Source organism: Erpetoichthys calabaricus, chromosome 2 (assembly GCF_900747795.2).
Source record: "Erpetoichthys calabaricus chromosome 2, fErpCal1.3, whole genome shotgun sequence".
NCBI classification, from domain to species: Eukaryota; Metazoa; Chordata; class Cladistia; order Polypteriformes; family Polypteridae; genus Erpetoichthys; species Erpetoichthys calabaricus.
In genome coordinates this window covers 141,764,934-141,791,629 of record NC_041395.2, presented here as the reverse complement: position 1 = coordinate 141,791,629, position 26,696 = coordinate 141,764,934, and the positions used below count along the sequence as shown (strand labels likewise).

General features: G+C 37.9%; 1 protein-coding gene across 3 annotated transcripts in view; it reads right to left on the bottom strand.

The window, feature by feature from the left end:
• Nucleotides 1-26,362, bottom strand: part of tbl1xr1a (TBL1X/Y related 1a) — a 204,861-nt gene extending 178,499 nt beyond the window's left edge. Inside the window, exon 1 of one of the 3 annotated variants that reach the window (XM_028794586.2) lies at nt 26,010-26,362. The gene's annotated coding sequence lies outside the window, so the exon portion shown is untranslated. Of the gene's footprint in view, nt 1-25,072; nt 25,097-25,134; nt 25,217-26,009 lie in introns of those variants that run through there. The other 2 variants (XM_051923959.1, XM_051923958.1) reach the window with 2 other exon arrangements.
• Between the last annotated feature and the right edge of the window lie 334 nt (nt 26,363-26,696).

The window sequence follows — 26,696 nt, the reverse complement described above, 5'->3', positions numbered from 1 at the left end:
AATACCTGCTTTAATGCATTTCATAATGAAAATGATATCAAGTATTTATCTTAGCATTCTAAATTTTCAGAAAGCAGGAATATCATGAAGTGAATGGATTCTGTGCAGTGATTGCTGTCTCCTCTTAGTGCGGAGGAAGTCAGTTTAAGAAGCGTAGTGATTAACAACTGGGTCGGGGAACACTTAACACAAAGCATTTAATGTGCTGCATTAGCTTATGACGGGGTTTGACAAAATCTAGTAAATTAAACATTGATTTTAGGAAGAAGTTTAGTTTATGACATTCTACCTTAATTATGAAGTAAGCTATGAGAATAAAGTGGAAATGTCGACTTTAATCTCAACATAAACGGCGAGAGTAAAAGTGGAAATGTCGACTTTAATCTCAACATAAACAGCGAGAATAAAGTGGAAATGTTGACTTTAATCTCGACATAAACAGCAAGAGTAAAGTGGAAATGTCGACTTTAATCTCGACATAAACGGCGAGAATAAAGTGGAAATGTCGACTTTAATCTCGACATAAACGGCGAGAATAAAGTGGAAATGTTGACTTTATTCTCGACATATAGTTTGTTTTTTTCTTCGTTGTGTCCGTTTTTTTTTTTCTTCACCATGGCCCTAATACGATTCCGTAGGGCTATACCACAAATGGCATTATAAATGCAAGTTGCAGGTTTATTATTTATGCATATAGCTTAGCTTGAAGCAAGGTCCATATTAATGCAGTTTGCCTAAATGATGGTTCAGTTGGTAAAGATGTCATCACCAAGTTGCACTTGTTTTATTTTATTTTAATTTGGTGAATTTTGGTGAATACTGTGTAATGCACCTGGGCTTGAAGTCTTGAAGTAATAGTGCAACTATCAGTAATAATACTATTATTTATTTTATTGTTATTATTTATTAGTTTAAATATTATGCAGTTTATTGATGATAAAGTTGTTTAAAAAGTCACTTTAACGTGTCAGTGGACAAAGATTGTTAACATTAACAGAAAGTGTAGTTGGTTTACAAAAAATATTTACTATTTATTCCTTTTCTAAGACATATTCAGTGCAATACAACTTTTGACAAGCACTTCTGGATATTTTACTAAGTCTAAATGCCTCTATGTATGGTTGAAAATATGTTGTCAAAATTATAGTTTAAGTTTTTGCAAAATTTGTTCAATAAAAAGGTTCTATATTTTGACTGCATCTGTCATGCAATGTGGTACCTTCTCCATTAGTGCCACCCCTTTGAAAACTATCACTTTATGGGGCAATGCAAACCTGTATTAATACTTGTGTGCACATTAAAATGTTTTTTTTGTACAATGTACAATACTCTTGACAGTGGAATAGGTTATTCTTATCCAAAAATTGCAGTGGAAAATGTGGTTAACATCCACTCGTGCATGGGGAAAAAAATACCGTCGAATACCGTGAAACCGGGATAATTTAGAAAAATACCGTGATATAGAATTTTGGTCATACCGCCCACCCCTACTGCCAGGTTTCCACAGTGTGCTCTGGTTTCCTTCTAAAGATATACAGATTTGGTGACACTAAAATGACGCTAGTGTATGTGAGTGCTTGTATTCACCTTGCGATGAGCTGATACCCTGTCTAGGAATTGTTTCTGTCTCGTGCCCAATGCTAGCTGGAATGGGCACATCCCTGGACTGATGGATTTAATCATTAACTCTTTTAGGGCTAATTTTTTTTTTGTTTCTTTTCTCCCAGGGCTGAATATTTTTCCAAAAACTAACATTTTTTAAAAAAGAACACAAAGCAATTGTTTAACATATCAAATCAACAAAAAATATTTACTTTTGACAAATGTTACTGTCTTGCATGTTTTATGAGCCTGCATACTCTATGATTTCACATACATATCACATACATTTTACACAGCAAAGTCTGATCTCGCTCAAAGCAGCCAATTTCAGTCATTGCCACATTGCACTCCTTATAATATGTGTTGCTTTGGTGCCTATTTTTCAATTGTTTGTTGCTGCACTTTCTCACATATATTGTTAGTGTGTACTGTAGAGAGACAAGTCACCCATTTGCCATCGTGCCATGCCACTGCCACCAAGTTTTCTGCCTGCATGAAAACCGTATTGTCACCTCTTTTCATCTTCTGAAACTTTATGAACTTTATGTATGGCATTATAGCCTGGCTCACCCCATGGGATTTGCTTCTGTTTATTACAGAAGTGAATAAAACTTTGCAGCAACACGTACGTAAGCCACCAGGGGACAAAACACGTTTGGACCAATGCTCCCTGAAGTTATATCACCAGTTCTGTCCCATCTCTATTTGTAATGCCACAGCGCGCTTCATCTCGTCTTTCGTTGTGGGTTTCCACTTTGAAAAACGAGAATGCGAAGCAAACGCAGCCCGCGATTCAAAAAAAATCTCTGCCTACCTGTTTGTCTCGTCTGACAGTAGCTGAAAAGCAGCATCAGGAGAGAGCAGCCTGAAGTACAGCAGCTGGTGATCTGTCGTGTCCAACAGCAAGCCATGCCGTCTTGTAAACTCCGGTAGCCAGATCGGCTCTCAACGGATCAATGTCTGTGTATTTATCCCATGCGAACCTTGCCGTAGATGCATCGGCTGCGCAAAGGCACTCAACTGGCAGCAGATCCGCTGGCGCGGCATCGGCTGGTGCCTCATCAGCTGATGCCTGCTTCTCACTCTCTTGCTCGATCTCCTGATCACTGCCAATAAAATCCGATTCTGAAAAATCAAGAGTCCAACTCCGCGATAATGCGCAAAACATCGTCTGCCGAGTGTTTTCTTTTCTGCACTTGCTTCGCTGCCTTTTCACATGTCGGTGCCATCTTGCCTTTGTTTACATTTCGCAACTCACGCACACGCAAGGTTTAGTTGCCGAGTCAACGAGTCTAGCATTCCTCCAAGCACAGAGGGAATGCCTGTGACATGACAGTGAGATTTGTTGCCATTTACAGCTGATTGTCGCCCCCTATCCCTGGATGTCGACTTTTGTCGACATTAGCCTTCAACCCCTCCTGTCGACAAAAGTCGACATCCGCCCTAAAAGAGTTAAACATCCTTTTCAGAGATATTGCTGTAAGGTGTCATCGGAATTTAATGGCTGTTTCAGGCAATTCACAACACAGTGAAGCCGAACCTGTTCTCACCGTGATAATATCTCACACTGCCACCTGGTGGATTCTTCCAGATTTACGTAAAGTATGTGCGCAAGTATAAACAGTAAAACGCTCGCATAGCAGGAGCATCCGCTACAGTATGCATCGCGTCGCGTGAAGTATAAACCCGGCCTAAGATGTTGTGATTCAAGGAATCATTCAGTCATGCTGAAAGAGCTACTAAATTGTGTCAGGACATCCACCAAGAGCCCAGATTCTGGCAACTGGATTAGTTTCTGCTTTTCATTTAGAATGTTTCAAGTGGTGATGCTTTATTCTGAAGAAGTTAAAATAGCATGAATTCTTCCAACAAGGTGAGAAATGACTGGCACTTTTAATGTAAGCTGAGCCGCGAAACAGGTTTGCCACTTGCTGCATGCTGTAATAATAAAACTCCTATATTTGAACATTGTATAACTTTCTCATACGTGCATGCTCTATATAGAAGGTAGATTCATAAATACCAATACTGAAAAGACTGCATCAATTCACATATTTGCCAAGGGGTTGCTCACAATACACTGCTGTATTAATATTTTGAGTACAACCCTACTGTGAGAACTGACAACCAATGGGCACTCACCCAGAAGTACAATGCATATAATGCAGCCACGAGGAATAAGGAACACAGGTGTTTTGGACAAAACAAACAGAAGAGAGACTCATCTTATGATGTTGGACGTTTTATACACCACAACATTGCAAGCTGAACTTACCATACCTGTAAAGCTTTTATTCGAGCACTGGCTCCATCTAGGCAGCACATAATTGGCTGTCAGAAAAAGGGGCGAGTTTGCAATACTTTGAAAATGAGAAAGTGTGCTGAAAATCATTACATAGTTGTCTAATTTGATATACTGTGCGAATTACAGTTTTGTAATACTCAGACGAAAAGATCAGCAAAGGCAGTAGTAAACTTTGACATCCCTGATGACTGGAAAGTCGTGTAATGTGACATTGGCTTTATTTGTGATAGCCAAACTTTGTACACCAGTGCTTACAAAAATTCAAATGTAGTGTTGGTTATATTTGCAGTGAAGTTCTTCCATTTTAAGAAAAATTAGTGCACTGCTTTACTCTTAGGCTAATCACACCATTCTATTTATAGACTACAGCTGATTTAAAATACTGCTGCAAAATGTATTAATACAGCTAACAGATGCTAACATATAACTTCTATCTTAAGTTTCTACATTTGCTTCCAATTAAGTTTAGGACAGAATTTCTTCTAAAATGCAAGGCCATATTTCAAGGGAAGTAATTAATGTGTACATTCTAGTGAAAGCAGGTATTAAAAATTCTAAGAATAAATAAAAAATTGTAGAAGATTGCCCTTTTCAAGTGCAAGGCTTCAAAAGTTTGACATCTTTTTGAATCTCACTGTTACTGTATGGTATATGCTATATGCTATCTGTTTCAGCACTTAAGTCCAGGGTCTAGTGTACTATTATTACACCTGCTGATTCAGCTGTTCATATAGGCTTAACATTTGTTTTGAATTATTTTTCTAAAATACATTTCACTGCTGTTTTGGTCAGCCTTAGGAATAAACAGTTTCTGACACAATACCTGACTATTATTATACTGCTGTGTACAATGAAGGTCCCCCAGAAATGCTGCTCAAATAACAACATTTTCTCAGAATATGGAGTTTTTGGGGTTTCTTTTCTCAGATGTTTTTAAATGGCCTTTTTTTCCCACTTGGAAAACTATAAAACACAAATTGAGCCTATTTAGCCAGGTATGTGTGCTTAGGCATGTAAACATTACATGGTTATGAACTTTACTGGTGTGATTAAATCTATATAAATAAATGAATAAGTAGGTCATTCGTTCGGTCACCAACTACACAAAAACAGCTGGTGTATTGAGAATAGGGGTTGTGTAGTGAGTACTACAATTCTCATCAGACAACAGTAGTGCACTGGAGCTGATGGGAGGACACCTTTATTAGTTTGCAAGGTTGTACCAGCCAAAGCGGGATCTTATTGAAGGCCACAAGTACAGTGGTTTCTTCAGAACCCACTACTGTAGATGCTTCCTAACATTTCAACAGCAATGACAAAATAGCAAACTTAAAAAAAATTAAGCATAATTATTTACTTTCTTCCCTTAACAATTATACAAATAAAACAAGGAAATAATGTGTACTTCATCTAGTCTTTACATGTATGTTGCAAATGTATGAAAGCTAAAGGTGAAAATTACCAGAGACAACAGAGTATGATAGTACCATGATATCTGCATCATATCTATATTGCATATTAGATAGATAGATAGATAGATAGATAGATAGATAGATAGATAGATAGATAGATAGATAGATAGATAGATAGATAGATAGATAGATAGATAGATAGATAGACAGCTCAGAAGCTAAACTCATATGTCTAAAGGCAATGTTTGACAATCTACTGCACCAACAAGAAAAACTTTTGAATCTATTAATTTTCATTGAAAACAATTTACACAAAAATAACTTATAAATTTTACACATGGCATAAAACATAAGGTGTTTCAAGGACTTGATCAACTGAATGTTTGAGTATTTTTACATTTTTAGTTACTTATCAATTATCACATTTTTATCTATTAAATATTTTTGTAAGTGTCATATACAAAGATAACAGACAATATAATACAGTTCAATGCATTAGTAGATTACATTAAATACAAGCTTTTCAACAGTAACTTACAATATCATACAGTTAAAAACTAGTCAAATAGGCTAGTGGTGACTCAATAATTTTAACTGACAACAGTATTCAACTCAAGTGATATAAAAATGGTATCAATTAATATCCTATTGTTAGTGGCTTTGAAGTGTCTATGATTAACAGTAGTTCATATTTGCTAAAAATAACAGTATTGAAAGAAGTACTGATGGAAAGTTTAAATCTCTGACCTTAAAGGAATGCTGATCTAGGGTGTTGTTGATAAATTAGTGTTAAAAACTAAATCGTCATCATCATGTGCAGATAATACAGCCTTCAGGGAATTTTTATTTTAATGAACATATATCTTTTCACTTTATCCTTAATAAGCACAATTGCATTATTCCTTTCCTCTTACATTCATTTATAGGTAGCTGATGTTTTGCTTTTATCCTCCACTTTTACATTGAACTTTCCTCAAGTGGCAGCAGAAGTGAGCTAGTGTGCCAGAGGTGTGACTCGTGCATGCCATTCTCCCAGCATTGACTACCTTGTACTGGCAAAACATTTTGTTGTCATTAACAGCTGTGGGACTACTAAAGATTAAAATATTCCTAACACACAAGTTGAAGTGACCGCTCTTAAATTTGAAACAGTAACATAATCCAAAACTGAATTTCCAGAGAATGTTTCTCTGTTTAAAAAGACAGACAAGTCTGCAAATTCACCAGTAGCTTTCAAGAGATTGTGAAGTTTAAAAAATTTATACAGTGTACTTCAAGATATCTCAATGAAAATTACTCTTTCTGAACAAAAATTTGCTTGTAGAATAGTTGTGCCTGATTGGAACAAAATCGGTACATCAGGAGCGGAATTGTTTCATGTGAACAGAAAAACAAAGAGCAGGTGCTTTTTTGCAGAATATACTTTTTGTATCATATGCAAACAAACCTAAAAAAGATTTAAGTATCTCATCTGTCCAAATACTTAAGACTGAGAATACTCAACTATGTTACCAAACACAAATCAATATATCACTTAGTCTCAGCGATTCCTTGTGAGACAGGGCCTTCAAGTTCATATGTGGGATGTCAGGCAATAACTGAGAATAGAGTTATTAATATTTTAAAAAAATAATACATATACAGGGTGAGCCAAAAAAAGTACCATATTTCAAATGTGTATTCTACAAAAACGCTACAACATAAAATAAATTTCATTACAACACTAGAAAGGGTATATAAAATAATTTTTTCCCGTGTTTTAAAATTGATGTCTTCAATGTGGTGGCCATCATTAGCGATACACTCTTCGAGATGATTTCTGAACGCTCGCATGACTCATTCTGCCATTTCAAGGGGAATAGCGGCAATTTCGTGGCAAATACCATCCTTGAGGGATTCAAGGTTTTAAGGTCAGTGTATATATACCTTCGATTTGAGATAGCCCTACAAGAAGAAACCACACAGAACGAGATCAGGCAAATGTGAAGGCCACCTGACATCACCACACAGGGAGGTCAGCTTCCTCGGAAACATATCCCACAAAACTTGCATGGATCTCCGCACTATATGAGCTGTTACTCCATCCTGTTGAAACCAGGCATCCACCACATCCACTTCTTCCAGTTGGGGCCGCAAAAAGTTCTGTAGCATTTCAATGTAATGTTCTGAAGTGACAGTGACTGTTGCTCCTCCCTCCTCAAAATGTAAGGGCCTATAATGCCAAATTCTGCAACGGTGCACCAAACTGTAACATGCTCACTGTGCAGGGGTCTCTGATGAAGTTTATGACAGTTGGTTTCTGCCCAATAATGACAGTTTTGCTTATTTACAGCATCTATTTAATGGAAATGTGCCTCATCACTGCACATGACGATGGCATCTTGATGAACGGTTTGCAGAATGTTCACGCACAATTCTCTACGGCTTTCCCAGTCTCTCTCAGTAAGTTCCTGCACTACCATCACTTTGTACGGATGGAAATTAAGGTCCTCATGCAAAATCCTCCTCAAAGACGTGTTGGAAATGCCTAAGGCAGAAGCATGTTTGGGCGCTGAACGTCTAGGAGACTGCAAAATTGATGCCCTTACAGCTTCAATGTTTTCAGGGGTTCGTATAGTCCAAGGATGGCCTGGAGATTTTCTGTTCAATGTTGTACCCGTCTGTCTAAATTTAGCCACCCACTGAAGAATTGTTTTCCGATTTTGGACATCACCATTAAGAGGAATGCTGAAGGAAGGCACGTTGCATAGAGATGATGGATTTGTTGCTTTTAAAAGAACATCTCAACAGCAAAAGCACAGTGCACATTGGACCAAGGCATGTTGCTGAATGAAAAAGAGATCGCCTGTCAAAGGACCCCCACCCCAACCCACTCGGCAGCCTCTACCTCGCTCAATGACCTTGAGAAATGTGTACTTCATTTTGGCTCACCCTGAATGAAGTGATCTGTAGGTATACCCTGTTGTAGCCTCCCACCACAGAGGTTGAATAAAATGGCTCATAGCAATAAACTTAAAGGCAGTGTGATGGCTCAGCTTTGCTCACATCACCACCTTTTTAAAGTGAAAGCTCTTTTTTGCTCACTTATCTTCAGATTCTGGGCACTACCAATCACCAAGGTGGGAAACGGTTTCCATCATTACAATTCCTGCAGTACTGAAGCTCTAAAACAAAACACAAAATTCATATACAGTACGTATTCTGGAAAATAAAGACACTCAAGCAAAGTGTCAAACTTAAGCTGAAATCAAGCTTCCTTACACCACTTCCCCAATCCAACACCCCAAGCCAATCAAAATGAGTCCATCTATCAGCCTGCAGACACCTGGCCAGAATTCTCTAAAGTTATCTATACACACGTGCTTGTGAGCAAAAAGCTGTGCAGGCTAGAAATGGCTGGACACACACAGACTGCCCTGCATTTGTTTTTAGCATTAGCCACTCAGTGACATAAACCCAACCATAAGGCAATGTGAGGCCCTTAGTGTCACATTATGTGACTTTAAATTCTCCTAAAAAGTAATTAAGTGGTCAAAGAAATTCCTCAAACCCTAAGAGGGAGCACTACGTGCTATCTCACAAAGAGAAAATAAAAATCTTAGATGTTTTGAAACATGGCAGATCATTTGCAGACATCATTATTTATAAAACAATACAGTATAACAACTATTTGCATAGCATTTATATTGTATTATAAGTAATCTACAATTGATTTAAAGTACATAGGAGGGTGTGCTTAGGCTATATGCAAATACTACACCATTTTATACAGAGGACTTGAGCATCCATGGATTTTGGGGTCAGCGAGGATTCCTAGAACCAATCCCCCACAGATACAGAGGGTTCACCGTGCTGTAACTGAATTGCATATACAGTAATCCCTCGCTACTTCGAGGTTCACTTTTCGCGGATTCACAACTTCGCAGGTTTTTAAATACAAGTGATTGCCCGCCTATCGCGGAAGTTATGTTCCAGACCCATCAGCAACAGGAGAAAATCCACGATATAGAAAGACCATATAAATAAACATTTTTATAGTTTAAGCCTTAAAATACCCATCCCACATGCTTTAAACACATGTAAACTTATAAAACACACTTTGTTAACACATATGATATGTGGATGTCGGGCTAAGGATATGAGTAACATCTCACTATTATAAAACATTTTAACTTCACGCAAGACAAGACAGTGGGACAGGAAAATACAAGGCTTTAAAATTATTGACACGCAGAGCGACAAGCAGCACAAAGCCAGCACAAAGTCCACTTCTCCTTAGCGTTCATTCAGCTCCCCACCCCCTTGACAATGCGAAGTAGCAGGAGCGTACTGCGCCTCCGGGGTGGGGGGGTTTGAGCGAACATGCGTTCAGCCCTCACACTCCTTCTGAACGCGCAGAGCGACAAGCAGGCATTTTGGCAGAAGCAACACAAAGTCCATTTCTGCTCAGCGTGAGTTCAGCTGCCCCCCTTCACAAAGCGAGTGCAGACACATCAACGTCTGATCGCTGCGTGCAGTGTGCAGTGTTGGTCTGTGGTGTTTAAGAATGTAGAAAGTGTTTAAGAGCATAGGAAGTGTTTATAAGAGTGTGGGAAAGGTTTATAAAGCCTTAAAATATGTATAAATAATAAAATAAATATAGGTCGTTACTTCGCGGATTTTCACCTATCGCGGGGGGCTCTGGAACGTAACCCCCGCAATAGGTGAGGGATGACTGTAGTTGAAACACCTCTAAAAGCTCTTTAAGATATTCCTTACTGCAAAACTGCCATTGAAAGCAGGAATCATGGTGCAATTGAAATATTAAAACTTTTACATTTAAAACAGGGCTATATATTTTTTTCCTTCTTTGCCATTATGGGGCAGGAATAGTAACCTATACTGTTTAAAAAAAACTCTGCTATTGTTGTTCAAATTTGCTCCATTTGAAACTACTAGTTTAGGAATTTTGTTTATCACCATTTTCCATGAAGCATGGGATTAACATTTTTCCTGGCCACCAGGTATGCGTAGCAGAAACAAAAATTGTTTTTGGTTGGTGTGTACCCTTAAAAAATAACTACAGGAACAACACTTCAAGTTGAAGGAATACTCCATCTACTGGAAACAATTTGATGTCCTTTCTCCACAAGATAGAGAGGAGAGGTTGGGAGAGCATGAGACTTTTTTTTTTTCTGCCACCACTCATCATTTTCAGATAGATAAAGTATCTATCTATCTGAAAATGATGAGTGGTGGCAGAAAAAAAAAATTCTCATGCTCTCCCAACCTCTCCTCTCTATCTTGTGGAGAAAGGACATCAAATTGTTTCCAGTAGAGCAGGACCTTATAGTGACCAACACTGGACAACATCAAACAATATGAAAAAAACGTTCATTGGGGGAAAAAAACAAAAAAAACACCAGTGTTGTATAATCCACATGTCAGCTATCCAGTCCTATGCTTAAAACCAGCCTCTCCCACTCATTAGCTGGTCAACAGTCCTGTCTTCAATTCAAAGAGTGGCTCCCATAAGGCCTTTAGTTTCCCATTTATTATTTTGTGTTTAAATGTTTGGTATTAGTTTGAATCCTGTGTTATTAATGTCATCTTTGTTTTATTCCTATTTTTTCCATTGAATATTTGTTAAGCACTACGTATATGAGAAAGGTACTACACAAATAAAATGTATTTTTATTACTGTTGATGTACCACTGAAAACAAAAAAGTAGTACTTCAAAATATTTCAGTTCCTGGATGTGGTATGCAAAGAAGAAAGGTTGAGAAACCCCCTAATCAAAGAGATTTTCTTTGCATCAGCGCATTTCCTATTACATTTATTACACTGACCAACACACATTTTGGTGCCTCAGATGTTAGACCTGTTTCTGGGTATATTTGACCTGCCGATTCCAAAAATGGCCCCAGTTTTCCTCTATCAGCTCAAGTTTTTGAGATACAGAACATGCGCCATATACCACTCTTCACTCGGCTCACCCATAAAAAAATCAGGATATTTTAATGTAGTGTTTAAATTCAACAACAACAACATTTATTTATATAGCACATTTTCATACAAATAATGTAGCTTAAAGTGCTTTACATAATGAAGAAAAGAGAAATAAAACACAAAGTAAGAATCAGAATAAGACAACACTAATTAACATAGAATAAGATAAGGTCAGATGGCCAGGGAGGACAGAAAAAACAAAAAAAAACTCCAAACAGCTGGAGAGAAAAAATAAAATCTGCAGGGGTTCCAGGCCACGAGACCGCCCAGCCCCCTCTGGGCATCCAAATTCATATCTTTTAAGCATGAATGAAACATTAAATATTAAAAGAAAAGTGTACTACATGAAAATCTACTTATTTCATACCAAAAGCACAGATTTATGATACAAACTTTCCAGTCATTCGACACACAAGGAGCTCCTTTAGTAAGACTTCTGAAAGTGGGATATGCCAGGACAATCCCACATAAGATTCCAACAATAGTCTTTCATCATGTGTGCCATCTTCCTTGGTATCTGGCTTCCACTTTTTTTATGTCTTGGTGAATTCTTTCACCTTGCTCTTCGCTTAAGTCACCAAGGTTCTCTGGAAAGCAATCTAAGTGATTGTGCAGATAATGGACTTTAACACTCGTGATACAGCCAAGCATGTTGAAATGAAAGAGCATATCCTCTACTATTTATGTGTAGTTGTCTGCCTTCTTGCTGCCAAGAAAGTTTTTCACAGGAACAAATGAAGACCAGGCATATGATTCAATTTCATTCATTGATGATATGAAATGTAGGTCATTTATAAGTTGTCTGATCTGTGGACCATCGAAAATTACTGCCTTCAATTTTTCCATAATAAGTCCAGGTAACTTATGCGCTATGTATTCAATGCATGAACCGTCTTCATTCAAAGCCTTAACAAATTGTTTCATCAGGCCTAGCTTTATACTGTATGTAGTGGAGGCAGTAAGATTCTATGTTGTGCTACCAAAGGTTCATTGATTACATTTTGTCGTCCAACTACCATAAATTCCCTCGGAGGCCAATCTTTTTTTGCCCAATGATCATATTTGGAACTAGTATCCCAAAGGCATAAAAAGCAAAGATACTTTATGTAGCCACTTTGTTAGCCAAAAAGAAAATTAACCATCTTCAAATCTACACAAATCACCCATTGCTGTTCTTGGTAATTTATCTTTTCCAAGACTAAAGAGAGGACCTTGTACTCTTCTTTAATCCTGGTGGAGTGACCATTCCAATCATATCTAAGAAACTAGAGGTGAATCTGTGTATCCAATGCAATTTTCTGAATCCAATGCAATTTTCTGAATCAGTGACACAAATAACCCTAGGAACAGGCCTAAAAACCAGGACACCAAGAAAAAAAAAATTTTGTTGGGCTGTGTTATGCACACATAAAAAAGCATTTTAACGTGCATTGTTTAGCCTAAAAACTGAAAAAAGTCAAGTTTTGAAGGCTGCAAGAAAAGAATAAAATTACCACCACATTGCAGAAGCTGAAAAAGAGCACTGTCAACAGTTAGGAACAACAAACAAAACACTGGTAACTGTATATTTAGAAATTAACACTAACCAGAATGGTTAAGGAAAACAACTACACTGAGTGACGAAAAATTATTTTGGCCATGAGTAAAATCTCTAAAACTGTCATTGAAATCATGAACAACTTGTACAGCAAAGTAGTGAACTTGTCATAATCAACTATTAGCTGAAAATTTCAACGGTACAATTTTTATATAATACACAAATGCAAAAGCTTTATAAATACTAACACTAGAAAGTCCATTTTGGAATGTGTTAATTAAACTGCAGAATCATGGACACGACCAACAATAAAAATCTAGTATATTTGCCCGATGGGCCTGAGTTGCCTCAAAAGCTTGTATATTGTAATCTTTTTAATTAGCCAATACAAGACGTCATTTTGCTTGTTAAACAAACAAAGTACTGAAACACTAATGACTGAACGTATAACATGGCATTTGTTACAAATGGTGTAGATAGTGTCACTTCTTGGGTATAAACAGCAGCCTCTTGAGCTCACTTATTTTTATTGATGACTAGCCATTCCCCACGGCTCTGCCCGCGTAGTAGAAAAGCAGGTCAAACTTTAAAAATCAATAAACAAAAAGGTATCGCTAGCTAAGCAGAGGAAAGATACACTCCAAAACACAGAGGTAGACCAACTCCCCACTCCTGATGTCACGCTTCCCCCTTCGCTTGGCCCGCAGCCTCTGCCTCCGATTTGAGCGAATATATATCGCTCCTGCAGGCGAACTATGATTCATAGCGTGATGAGAGATGTCGCAAAATCAAATGGAATGTTTAAGCAAATTCTAGAAAAAACCCAATCTAAATCCGTTAAGTAGTTCTCTTGTTTGCTAGCCAAGTGGAAGTATGATGCACCCTGAGGCTGGCGCATGAGTGAGGAGGGCCCCACCCCCCTTGGCCCGCTGCATCTCTCTCGGATTCATGCAAATAAATTGGTACCACAAGCAAATTATGATACTTAGCGTGATGAGAGAGGTTGCAAAATCAACCAGAACGTTCAAGCAAATTATAAAAAAAAAAACCCGATCTACATCCGTGAAGTAGTTCTCTCGTGAAAAGCAGACAGGCATTCAGACGCTGGATTTTTTATATATATAAAATATATATATACACACACAGAGAGAGAGAGAGAGAGAGAGAGAGAGAGAGAGAGAGAGAGAGAGAGAGAGATGTATTAGGCCGGATTTATACTTAATGCAACGCGTGCGCCTGTGTACACGGCTGCTATGCAAGCGTTGTACCATTTATACTTGCGTGTGTGTTTTACATAAATCAGATTCCAGGTGGCAGTGCGAGATATCATCACGGTGAGAACAGGTTCAGGTTCAGCTTCGCTGTGTTGTGAATTGCCTGAAACACACATTAAATTCTGAGGACACCTTGCCACAATATCTCTGAAAAGGATGGATGTTTGATGATTAAATCCATCAATCCAGGGATGCACCTATTCCAGCTAGTACTGGGCACGAGGCAGAAACAATCCCCGGATGGGGCATCAGCTCATCGCAAGTTGAATATAAGTACTCACATACACTGGCATCATTTCAGCATCACCTAATCCCCAAACCTGCATATCTTTGTAAGGAAACCGACGCACACTGTGGAAACCCACCAGGAAAACATGCAACTCCAGGCAGGGAAACACCAGGAACATAACTCTCTACAAGACAGCAGTGCTACTGCTCCTCCACCGCGTCACCCCCACATGTATAATTATTAATAGTATTCATTATTTAAATGAAGTTAACGATTTTTCTGTAAAATGTAATATACATAGTTTAATGCAGTTAATCATGAAAGTGATATCAAGTATAAATCTAAGGATTCTAAATGTGCAGAGAGCTGGAATATAATAAATTTAATGTGTTCTGTATGGCGATCACTGCTTGCCGTTGCGGTCAATGCAGGAGGAAGCCCCAGAAGCATGCAGTGATTAACAGCAGGGTTGGCTTTAGGATGATGTTTACAATGGTCTACTTCAAGGATAAAATAAGTTACGAAATTAAAGTTGACACTTTGAGATTTAGGCTGAAATTTCCATTTTAATCACAAAAAACTCCTTTTCACTGTGTCCCTAACTTTTTTTCTCTGTGGCTCAAATATGTAGCCATACATTTTGATGCTGTTGTGAAGGTAAAATGTATCATGTCATTACGATGGGGAATATGTGGTGCTTGAATATAAAAGCACCATGAATGCATTTATATGTCGGCATTTTGCTTCATCACATCAAACCATTCAAGCATCAAAGCGTGCACATCAATCCTGTACGATCCACAGAGCGGCTTTCTGTCACATGCAGGTAGTAAACAGAGACTCTGACATCATGTTCCGACTTTATCACACTGCGCCCCCTGACTTTTTGCTGGTACTGCAACTTGCGCACGCATTAATTTCTGAAGACATGCTCAGAGGACGTGTCAAATGAACGCTGGGAACGTGTGGCAGCCATGATGCGTGCACGTACACATTCTGAGAGTGAAGTTTAACCCAGTCCTTATTGTAGTTCTCATCACTGAACCTGCGTAACAACTTCCAAAGGCCATAAACATGTTGTCTCCCAACAACAAAATTCTTCTAGACTCATTGCAGGCACTTCATCATATACCAACCAATATAATGACACAAAAACACATTGCCATTATAACCTGCAAGCTCATGTTGAGGGGACAGAAAGATTAAGTTTAAGTAGATCTGTGGATTTCTAATCAAACGAACATAACATGTAGTCCACTAGTTCCATGCATAGAAGGATTTACTCTAAAAAGGGAACTTCTTACATACACAGCAATACCCTGAATACAAAGTTCATTCTGTATTTTTTTCTTTAAAGCATCTTATATTTGAATCAAGCACATATACAGCAAAAACAAATATCCACTTCACCATTTCAATATTTGTAAAGGGCATATTTATTGTTCTTCTAACAAACTATTAATGACTTTAACTTTTATTTTTATTTTTTTAATTATGTACTGACTTCAGAGGACAAATCTGTTTAAATACCTCTTCATCTCAATTCAAGATGAATAATCATTTGGCTTTTAGACCTAATCATATAAAATATACAAACCTGGGGTACTCAATCACGGTCCTGGTGACTTGTAGTGACTATAGGTTTTCATTCCAACCAGTTTCCTAATTAGAACTCAACCCTTGAGGATAATGAAACTTGGTATTTAACTATATGCCTTGTTAGTGCTTTCATTCATTAAAGACAAATCTTCATTACATTGTAGATCAGAGGTCCTCAATTACAGTCCTGGAGGTCCACATTGGCTGCAGGTATTCACTTCAAACAATTTCTTAATTAGAATCCATTTATTTACTACTTAAGCAATAAGTATTTTGGGCTTAATTTTAGTTATCTTATCGAATTCAGAACCCTTAATTGCCTATTTTAGTTTTTAGCTGCTGCATTTAAGTTTTAACTGTTGCCTATTTTCTTAACCAAACATTAGTTAATTATGAAACATAGATAACCAATAAACCATTCTCCAGCAAACGTGCTTCCTTTTACACCTATGCATATGCACCATGAAGTATCTGCATCAAGAAAATGTTTAGAAATAAACGAAAGGGGAACTGAAAGAACTGTTAAGTTTAAATCTGCTCTGGTCCACAAAACACATGGATAATGTTTTCAGAGAAGGAAATTCTACAGTGGAATTAAAATTTCTCTTGGATGACTAAAGTAGTGCTGGGCGGTATACCGGTTCATACCAAAAAGCGTTTTTTATTTTTGTTATGATATGGATTTTTCTTATACCGCAACACCGGCTTAAATAACCTAAACAACGTTCTGAACGTGGTGCAGCGGGAAACTGTTTAAGGGGGGACCTTTTTCACTGCTGCACCGCTAAACACGCATGCAACGGAGTACATGCGTAAGTGGAGGTATTGAACAGTGAAAATGGACAGAGAACATTCTGAAACTGAAGCTGTAGCAGATGATAAAGTTGAACATGATGACACAGAACACCTTTTGCCGAAAATAGAAGCCGTGTCTGTTGGCTGGAGATACTTTGGTTTTAAAAGTTCAGATGTGGACCATTATGTTCAAATGTGTGAATACTGTTCAAACCCCGTCATAAGCTATGTAGCACATTAAATGCTTTGTGTTAAGTGTTCCCCGAGCCATGTTAATCGCTACGCGATTCTTAAACTGACTTCCTCTTGCACTAAGAGGAGGCACAGGCAGCGATCACCACACAGAATATATTAATTTCATGATATTCCTGCTCCCTGAACATTTTAGAATGCTAAGATAAATACTTGATATCATTTTCATGATGAAATGTATTAAAGCATGTATTAATCATGTGGGGGCACAGTGGCGTGGAGGGTGCACTTCTGCGTCGCAGCAAGGGGGTCCTGGGTGTTCCCTGCCTTGAATTTGCTTGTTTTCCTGGTGGGTTTACTCGCCGTGCTTCAGTTTTTTCAAAATCATGTAGGATGTGGGGTTTTGTTCTGCTATATTGACCCTGCTAGTGTATGTATTGCTTGTATTCACCCTGCGATGTGCTGGCACCCTGTTCAGGATTTGCTCCTGCCTCGCACACAATGCTTGCTGGGATGGGTGCAACCCTGAATGAATGGCATAATTAAACATGTATAACGAAGATTTTTTTTAAAGTTCTGAATACTCCGTGGTCTAAGTTTATAACTCGTTTTAATTTCACAAAGACGTTTATGTGGAGAAAGAAAAAGGAAGGATAGGAACTGGGGGTTTGGTACGTCAGCCTGAGACAAACGCATGCAATAAAGAAAGCCCGCTCAGAAGAACATCCATTGAATTCTGTGTTCGTGTCTCTGACCACCAGATCACGAACCCAACATTTACACAATATTTAAGTTAAACCTGTTGCGATACCCATTCATACATCCAGTTTTTTGGAGCCTCGTCACACCTGCCATAAATTTCTCTACACTGAACATACACCTGGGGACCCCTTACTGCGAGGGAGCAGCCCTACCGCCAAACTACCTTGCATATTTAATACCTGCTTTAATGCATTTCATCATGAAAATTTATCTTAGCATTCTACATTTTCAGAGAGCAGGAATATCATGAAGTGAATGTATTCTGTGTGGCGATCGCTGCCCACGCCTCCTCTTAGTGCAAGAGGAAGTCAGTTTAAGGAGCACTTAGCGATTAACAACTGGGTCGGGGAACACTTATTACAAAGCATTTAATGTGCTACATTAACTTATTACAGGGTTTGAGAAAATCTAGTAAATTAATCATTGATTTTAGGATGAAGTTTAGTTTACGACATTCTACTTTACAAAAAAAACTGAGAATAAAGTGGAAATGTTGACTTTAATCTCGACATAAACAGCGAGAATAAAGTAGAAATGCCGAGAATAAAGTCAACATGTCAACTTTATTCTCGACATATAGTTTTTTTTTTCTTCACTATGTCCGTATTTTTTTTCTTCACCGTGGCCCTAATACACTTCCATAGGGCTATACCACAAATAGCATTACAAATGCAAGTTGAAGCAAGGTCCATATTAATGAATGTTCAGTTGGTAAAGATATCATCACCAAGTTGCACTTGTTTTATTTTATTTTATTTTAATTTGGTGAATACTGTGTAATGCACCTGGGCTTGAAGTCTTGAAAGTAATAGTATTATTACTGGAAGTGGCACTATTATTTATTTTATTGTTACTATTTATTAGTTTAAATATTATGCAGTTTAATGGTGGTAAAGTTCTTTAAAAAGTCACTTTAACGTGTCAGTGAACAGAGATTGTTAACATTAACAAAGTGTAGTTGGTTTACAAAAAATATTTACTATTTATTCCTTTTCTAAGACATGTTCAGTGCAATACAACTTTTGACAAGTACCTCTGGATATTTTACTAAGTCTAAATTAATAAAGTATCTATCTATCTATCTATCTAAATGCCTCTTTGGATGGTTGAAAATATGTTGTCAAATTTTAGTTTAAAGTTGTTTGCAAACTTTGTTCAATAAAAAGGCTCTATATTTTGACTGCATCTGTCATGCAATGTGATTCCTCCTCTTCATTAGTGCCACCCCCTTGAAAACTATCACTTTATGGGGCCATGCAAACCTGTACTAATACTTGTGTGCACATTAAAATGTTTTTTTGTACAATGTACAATTCTCATGACGGTGAAATAGGTTTTTCTTAGCCAGTAATTGCAGTGGAAAATGTGGTTAACATCCACTCATGTATGGGAAAAAAATACCGTCCAATACCGTGAAACTGGTACAATTTTGAAAAATACTGTGATATAGAATTTTGGTCATACCGCCCAGCACTACAGTACTAACAAGCCAAACACCAAGTTTCATTATCAGCAAGGACTGACTTCTAATTGGTAAACTAGCTGACAGGAAAACCAGAGGACTCCCAGGACAGTGATTGAGGACCCCTGATGAAAACAAACTAAAAATGAAATGTAAACGAAACGCATACAAATGAGTAAATGGGTGTTTTAATAAAGGTACTTGCATTCAAATTACTGAATGCAGTTACTAATTAAATCAAATATATTAATTGTGAATTGATCAAAAGTTATCAGGTACACTAATCAGGGGTCACTAAAACTTTGCCAACACCTCTTCAACCCCCAAAGTACAGAAAAACAAACATTCAACAAAATGATAGTTACAAAACTAGGGTAGGCACAAACAGTAATTAAACATCAATTGAAATAAAATCTTTAGTCCCCCCCCCCTTTAGTCTTTTGAATTTTTCTGCATCACTTGATGTTTGGCACACCTCGTTTCCACTCTAAGGTTGCATCTTGTCTGTATGTGTATTTTTTTGGCAATCACACAAAAATAGCTTCACTGATTTTCACCAAAACTTGGCAAGTAGGTTGCCAATGGTCCCACTTAAAATACAGGCAGTATGGCATTTCAAAAATGTTATCAGGTAGGGTACTTGTAAATGGGGTCTGTGGGCAAAAAATTAATCACTCCAGAACAGCTGAATTTAAGTTCATGAAATTTTAAATGCATATTACTGTTGACACAACTTAAAATTTAGACTTTTTGGCCTTTTAAAAGTTCCATTGAGAAAAATGGGATTGTAAACCACATTATCATGCTACAACTATTCAGCTCCACTTTGGCCCTACTTATATTGCAGGCTACATTTCACATCAGTGATTCAATGGAAACAATAGTGAAAAGTGGGTGTGGGGCGAAGGGGACCTTGTATTACCTGACCTGTCAGCAGTAGCGACAGCTGTTAGAAGGGGAAGTTATAGGCCCACGAGAAACCCCTGGGGATGCTTAACACTAGAATTACCAAAGCCTATGAAAAAACTCGTAAATCCGTCCCACCTTAAATCCCTTCACACCTCTCCGTCAGCGTATTTTGTCTTGTAAATGTGTCAATAAGCAGCAAGCAGCCCGCTATCACATCCCCCCACCGCCTCACAGTTTTCTCAGCTCAAGTCTGTTTACCTGCGTGTCAGTTGCTTAGAGTTGTATAGAGTGAGAAGTCAAGCAAAATGACACCTTTTATAAATACTACATTGTTATTTGGAGCACATGCATTTAATGTGTGTTCCATGTCTACAACTTGTAAAGGTTAGCTTTTTTATTATTCGTTTTTTTTCTCTCAGTCGTGTTCACGCTTCCCCCGATCTGACACTGTTGTTTTCACATAAAGACGTCCTATAACAGAGGTGAACTCAGATGATGAAGAGGGTTCTACATCAGAGAAAGAATGCACGTTGAACTTTTGCCATCGCTTTGCTGACATCACTTTGTATATGTACATGGGAAGCTCTGCAGTCTACTTGTGACTTTACACTGTAGGAAGACAAGTAAATAAATCAGAGTAAATGGGTAAATAACATTCGATCTGGCTCTTATATACAAAGTACAGCGATGGCAGCTTCCACCTGCTGCTATAGACTCTTCAGTACGCGAGCGACTCTCCACGCTAGTGTTTAGATCTGGACGGTGTATGTGCCCAAAAAAGAAGTCTGACTGCATTCTTCTACCATTGCTTACGAACTGAAGTGTCAGTGTGCACTTTTTGTGGCATTACACATGTATTTTTTGAGCATGCCCGTGTTGATCAAATACAGGAAGCTCTACAGTCTACTTGTGACTTTACGCTATACGAAGGAAGTAAATAAATCAAGGTAAATAACTTTTGATCTGGCTTTTATGTGAGTAACATATAAATAAATGTTAATGTTTTGGGCACATACACCGTCCAGATCTAAACACTAACGTGGAGAGTCGCTCATGTACTGAAGAGTCTATAGCTGCAGGTGGAAGCTGCCATAAGCAATGCCTTAAATGGAACTGAAGATAGTATTATATATGAAGATAGCGAAGAAAGTGATATAAGTGATTGTGAACAACTGAGCTTCATAAATTGTGACACTAGCGATGGGGAGTTCTTGGGGTTTCCAGAAAACTAGAAGATTGCTTGAACCTTAAAGTCTCTCCTCATTTGTTAATAACAATGATGATGGTTCTTAATACCGCTGTTGACTTTACATGGTTGAAATATTATTCTTCTATATTTTATTAAATATATTAGTACACCATTTGGTTCAGAATATTTTTTTTCTTGTTTTCCTTCTCTAAACCGAGGTGCGTCTTATGGTCAGGTGCATCTTAAGGAGCGAAAAATACGGTATATATTTGCTTTCTTACCATAACACATTTTACAAATATATTTCTCAACACCACATACTTCAACTATCTGATATATAAAGCTAAATATCTATTTGTTAAGTATGCAAATACACACCATTAAATTTCTCTAAGCCAAATTCTTTACAGATTACAAGTGAGCACCAAAGGCTATATTTCATATCTAAATGTTTCCAATGGGGAACTTTATTTAGTGACCACCACCTATGCTTTATTAAGTGTACCTACAAGGTATTTTGGGGGTTTGGCACTGGTGGGTAAAGTTGGTGCCCAAGACGGACTTAAGACTGTAAAATTTTAGTTTGGGGCAAGATTTGTGATGTGAAGGTAACCTGCTGGGAGCTTTCACTTATACCTCAGATGAAAGACTACACCAAATGTAAACTGGTGATCAAGACTCTTAAAAGGTAAGCTCAACATTTTTTAATCTTAAATTGTGTGTTTACAATCACTACACATAATCGTTTACCCCAGAGATGTGTGTTCTACAGTCGAGCATTATTTATAATCAAAAAAGATTAAGTCTTCATTCAGAGGCTTATTACATTGGCCTAGGCCATTATTTCCACATTTTTTGGCATATTAGAACAAAAAGCTGAAAGTAGAGCTGAGCAATATGGACTAAAATTGACATTGGGGTGAATTTTTGACCCAAAATACAATTTGTGACATTCTGGGATACATTCTCATAACACATCAAAGATTGAAGATCCTCTCTATATAGAAATGTAGGTACACATCAGCCTGGTATATTTTTTCACAGTAATGGCACAAAATATTTTCAGAGGAAATAGGTGTCATTTTGCTATATTTTTCATTACATCCAGAGGAAAAAAAAATCCAAACTTTAAAAACTTCATAACCAGCAATGCCTCAAAAACATAGCTCAAATAACATTTTTTATAAACCATCTCCTCTGCTTATTTTTGAGGTTGCATTGTATATGTTGCATTCAATATCTTGCCAGCCTTGATGGCATCTATGTCTTCCAGTCAGACTGAATTAATAAACATCACAGCTGTGTAGCACAGTGTACTATAGTGATCCGTGGTAGCTGTATGGCCACACTGTGAGCCACGAAAAACCAAGGGAAATTCACTAACTCACACTGAATACTATGCAAACTCTACAAGTCACCTTGGAGTTTTAAGGCATCAGTGTTAAGCAATATGCTGATGCAGCTAACAAAATAAACAAACAAACTCAAACAAAAGCAACAAGCTTTATCCTCCCAGCTTTGACCCCTTCTTCGAGTTTAATATCAAGAAATGGAAATAATGTCTACAAAACTCCATGGCTGATAAAGGCATGAATACTGTCACCGTCATTAAAGAGGAACAGTCACATATTCTGTCTTTTAATAGTCAAAAGTATTCTTTCAATGTCAGAACCTTCAAACAATGACGGTATGAAACTCCACAGCCATTTTCGTATAAATTGCCAAATGTCGCATTGATTCTTGGGATTTTTAAATCTTTCACCAGCTGCATAGTAGACCATCAGTCTACTCTTCTCTTGTAATTTCAAATGACGATTGTACCATTTAATTCCAAAATTTTTGTAAAAGCTCCCTCATGAAAAAGTACTTTTTGCCTTTAAAGATAGAACACAAACAGTAACTGAGTTACAAAGTGGGCTTACACCCCAAAAATATTTAGCTTTTCCAGCAGTAGCAAAAGCTCACCTCATTTTTTGCTGTAAAGAGGTTTAACCTGTGTGCATTTTACTTTTTCCTCATATGTAGCACCAATCACCAGTTATGCAGAGACCTGCCACTGCTTCAGTTTACCAAAGTTCCCCCTTTTGTCTCTTTTTCTCACATCTTCAATCTATTCTAGCTTGTTACCAGTATATTCTAGCTCATACAAATAGCATTCTGCACCAAAGTTAAATGTTTCCTCATCTTCAAGGTTGAACAAATCAGTAATATAATTTATAATACTTGGGCTATTTTAAAAATGGGTATCTAGAGGGTCTCACAAAAACAGATTACACACTTGATAAAAACAAATATAATTTCAAACATTGCCAATACATCATATATGCTTTATTAAACTGCTACAGGATACACAGTAATCTTTAAAATTTACAAACAGTGCTTCACGTAACAACCTAAGTTCTTGGGACAAATAAAGAGATTGAGTGTGAAAATCACACAGACCTTAGAAATACCAAACTTATACTTTAAACTGAACATGACCTTCCTGAATTCACAAGCACCATTTCAGATAGATAGATAGAGATACTTTATTAATCCCAAAGGGGAAATTCACACCACTGCATATCACACAATTTCAGTATTAGTGAGACTTCTGCTTTGAATGGCATCACATGGAGAAAAAGTAAAAGTGTCTACACATATACCTCTCATTGAGCACCATCAAGTGTGTGACTTTCTGGCCTCTGGTAGCATAAATGCAGTTACAGTATACCAAAATTGCATTTTATGATTTCTTGAAGATGTGATAAATATTAAATATTGAATATAGTGTGAGTGCACACACATAAAAAAAGACACTACAAACATGTTTCACTCTATAGAAACAAAATACACACAAAAATCCCCCTGCTAATCTGATAAATATGTAAACAAAATATTGACTATAAAAATGCCCTGCCTTTCTGGCCTACATTTATTTTTACAACAAACAGCATCACATGGAGGAAAAGTGTCTGCCCATCCACCACTCATTTGGCACCATCCAGTGTGTGAATTTCTGCCTCTGGAAACCCAAATGTGTGCATCGTCTATCAACATTTTGACTTAAGATTTCTTGAAGATGTTGTAAATATTAAAAGTTGATGATCGTGAAAGAGCACACAAAAAAAGAATTAATACTTTCACTCTATAGAAACAAACAACACAAAAACATTTCTGCTAATCTAATAAACAGGTAAACAAAAACAAACTACAAAAATACCATGCATTTTACTTTTAACAGGAAAGTACTTAACACAACTTGCAAAAAGAAATGTGTTGCAATGCCCTAGACAGCAAATGGAACATTAAGGTATTAATAGCCATAAGTATTGCCAAACATAAGCACCCAGCAGCAGCTTTAGCATGAGGAAACAGAACCCACATCTGTTAACAATGTAAAGTAACATTACAGTCTCAATGGCCAAGTATGATATATATATACACACACACACATACATTATATAGCTACATATACATAAATATATACACACTGTAGATCAGAATCAGGAAACTTTATTAATCCCGAGGGAAATATGAAACATTCTCCGTCATAGATGCTAGAAGTATAGATAGATAGATAGATAGATAGATAGATAGATAGATAGATAGATAGATAGATAGATAGATAGATAGATAGATAGATACTTTATTAATCCCAGGGGGAAATTCACAAATATATAGATAACATATACACAGATAAATGTGCAAAATGACAGAGAGATTACAGATGATGTGAGAGGGGACTAACATTTGTGTTCGAATTTATATCAGAAATGCATTAAATCAATATTCAAAGACTGAAGAAACACTCTTCTAGTAAGTTACATAACTTACAAGAACTCACTGGCCGTGTGGGGATGGGGTAGCCATGGCAGACAAAAAACGTGGTCACTAACCTCAAGGCGAACTACGGATACACTAGCGCGCTCGAGAACATTTCTGATGAGCACACAATCCCGTCGCTATCTACAGATCCCTCCGTATGTCAACAAGTCGCGCGCCTGCTCTTTAAGGCTTCCCCTCCCCCTAACTCATGCGCCTTCCCATCCCCCTTCAGCGCGCGCTGAGCACCACTCACATGTCGCCTGGGCTCTACAAGAAGCCACACGGGCAAACGGTTTAAAGAAGAAAAAAAAAAAAACCACACACACACACACGCAAATCAGAATAATCATTGCTGAGAATGGGAAGTATTACAAGGAAGAGAGTGGGATCGGGGATGGGAGCGCGCGATTATAACAATAGCCGTGCCTCTATCACTCTCCTTATGTCGACTAGTTTTGTTTGAACACGCCGTCCTCATCCCCGTTAACTCTTTCCTTTAACTAAAGTGACTCTGCTCCGGTCCTTCCACCACTAGACACGGGTGAGAGCGGCTTTGACACTGTGAGAATCTGTCCACCCGCCGCTGGCCTATTTATGCTGGGCGGCCGATACACCAAATTCGCTGCATTTTGTTTGAAGTTGTCAGTCGGTGTCAAAACAGCGCGGCCCATCCCCCACCACCACCTCACTCGCTCTCTCACTCTCTCTCTCTCTCTCTCTCTCTCATACAAACACATACATCCTCCCCCACCTCAGCGTCCAGTCTCCAACAAATCACATTTCCTCCAAACGCGCTTGGGAACTACCCCACTAGCACCTTTAAAACAAGCGGGGGGCGAGGGGGGACTACAATGATATTATTATTATAACGAGGACGATTATTATTGCGCCACTACTGAAAGGGCACAGGAAAGCGCGCATATAAATACACAGAAAGCACACTTACTTGGGTATCCAGAGCACATCGAGGGGGGCTTTCTGCCACTTCGCCGTCTTGCTGCAATTTCCTTTTATTATCAGTAGTAGTAGTAGTATATATTTTCCTGTACAGAATGTGTTGCCTCCTAGTTGTAAGCCAAGCAGGAGTGTTGTGCTCGATAATTACATCCCCACGTACGCGTCATAAGGTTATTAATGCAATATTATTTAAGGTCTCTTTAAAAAAATAAAAAAATAATCAAAAAAATGAGGTCTGGAGTCAAATTCGAGGAGATAGTGAGGCTGTTACTAAGAGAAAGAGCCAAACGGTTCAGGAGCAGCCAACGGCTCTCAGACACTCAAACACTGTGGAGGGTGACCTGCCAGGCAGAAATGAGGCAGGCCCGAGCGGCGGTGCAGCTGTGTGTATACACACACACACACACGCGCGCGCGCACACATACTCTGCTCTTTCTCTCTCTCTCTCTCTCACATACACACACACATTCCGAGGAGGAGAAGGTGCGCATCACATATTAACTAGTCTGCTGCTTTCATTACTGGGGAATGTGCTTACTTTGGAAAGGGGGGGGGGGGGGAGCCCATTCCATGATGAGGAAAAAAAAAAAGAAAAGAAAAACATGCAAGATGCGTACCAAAATAAAATACAAAGAAACACACAGCTGTGCTTAATCTTGCTTTCTTGGGGATTATT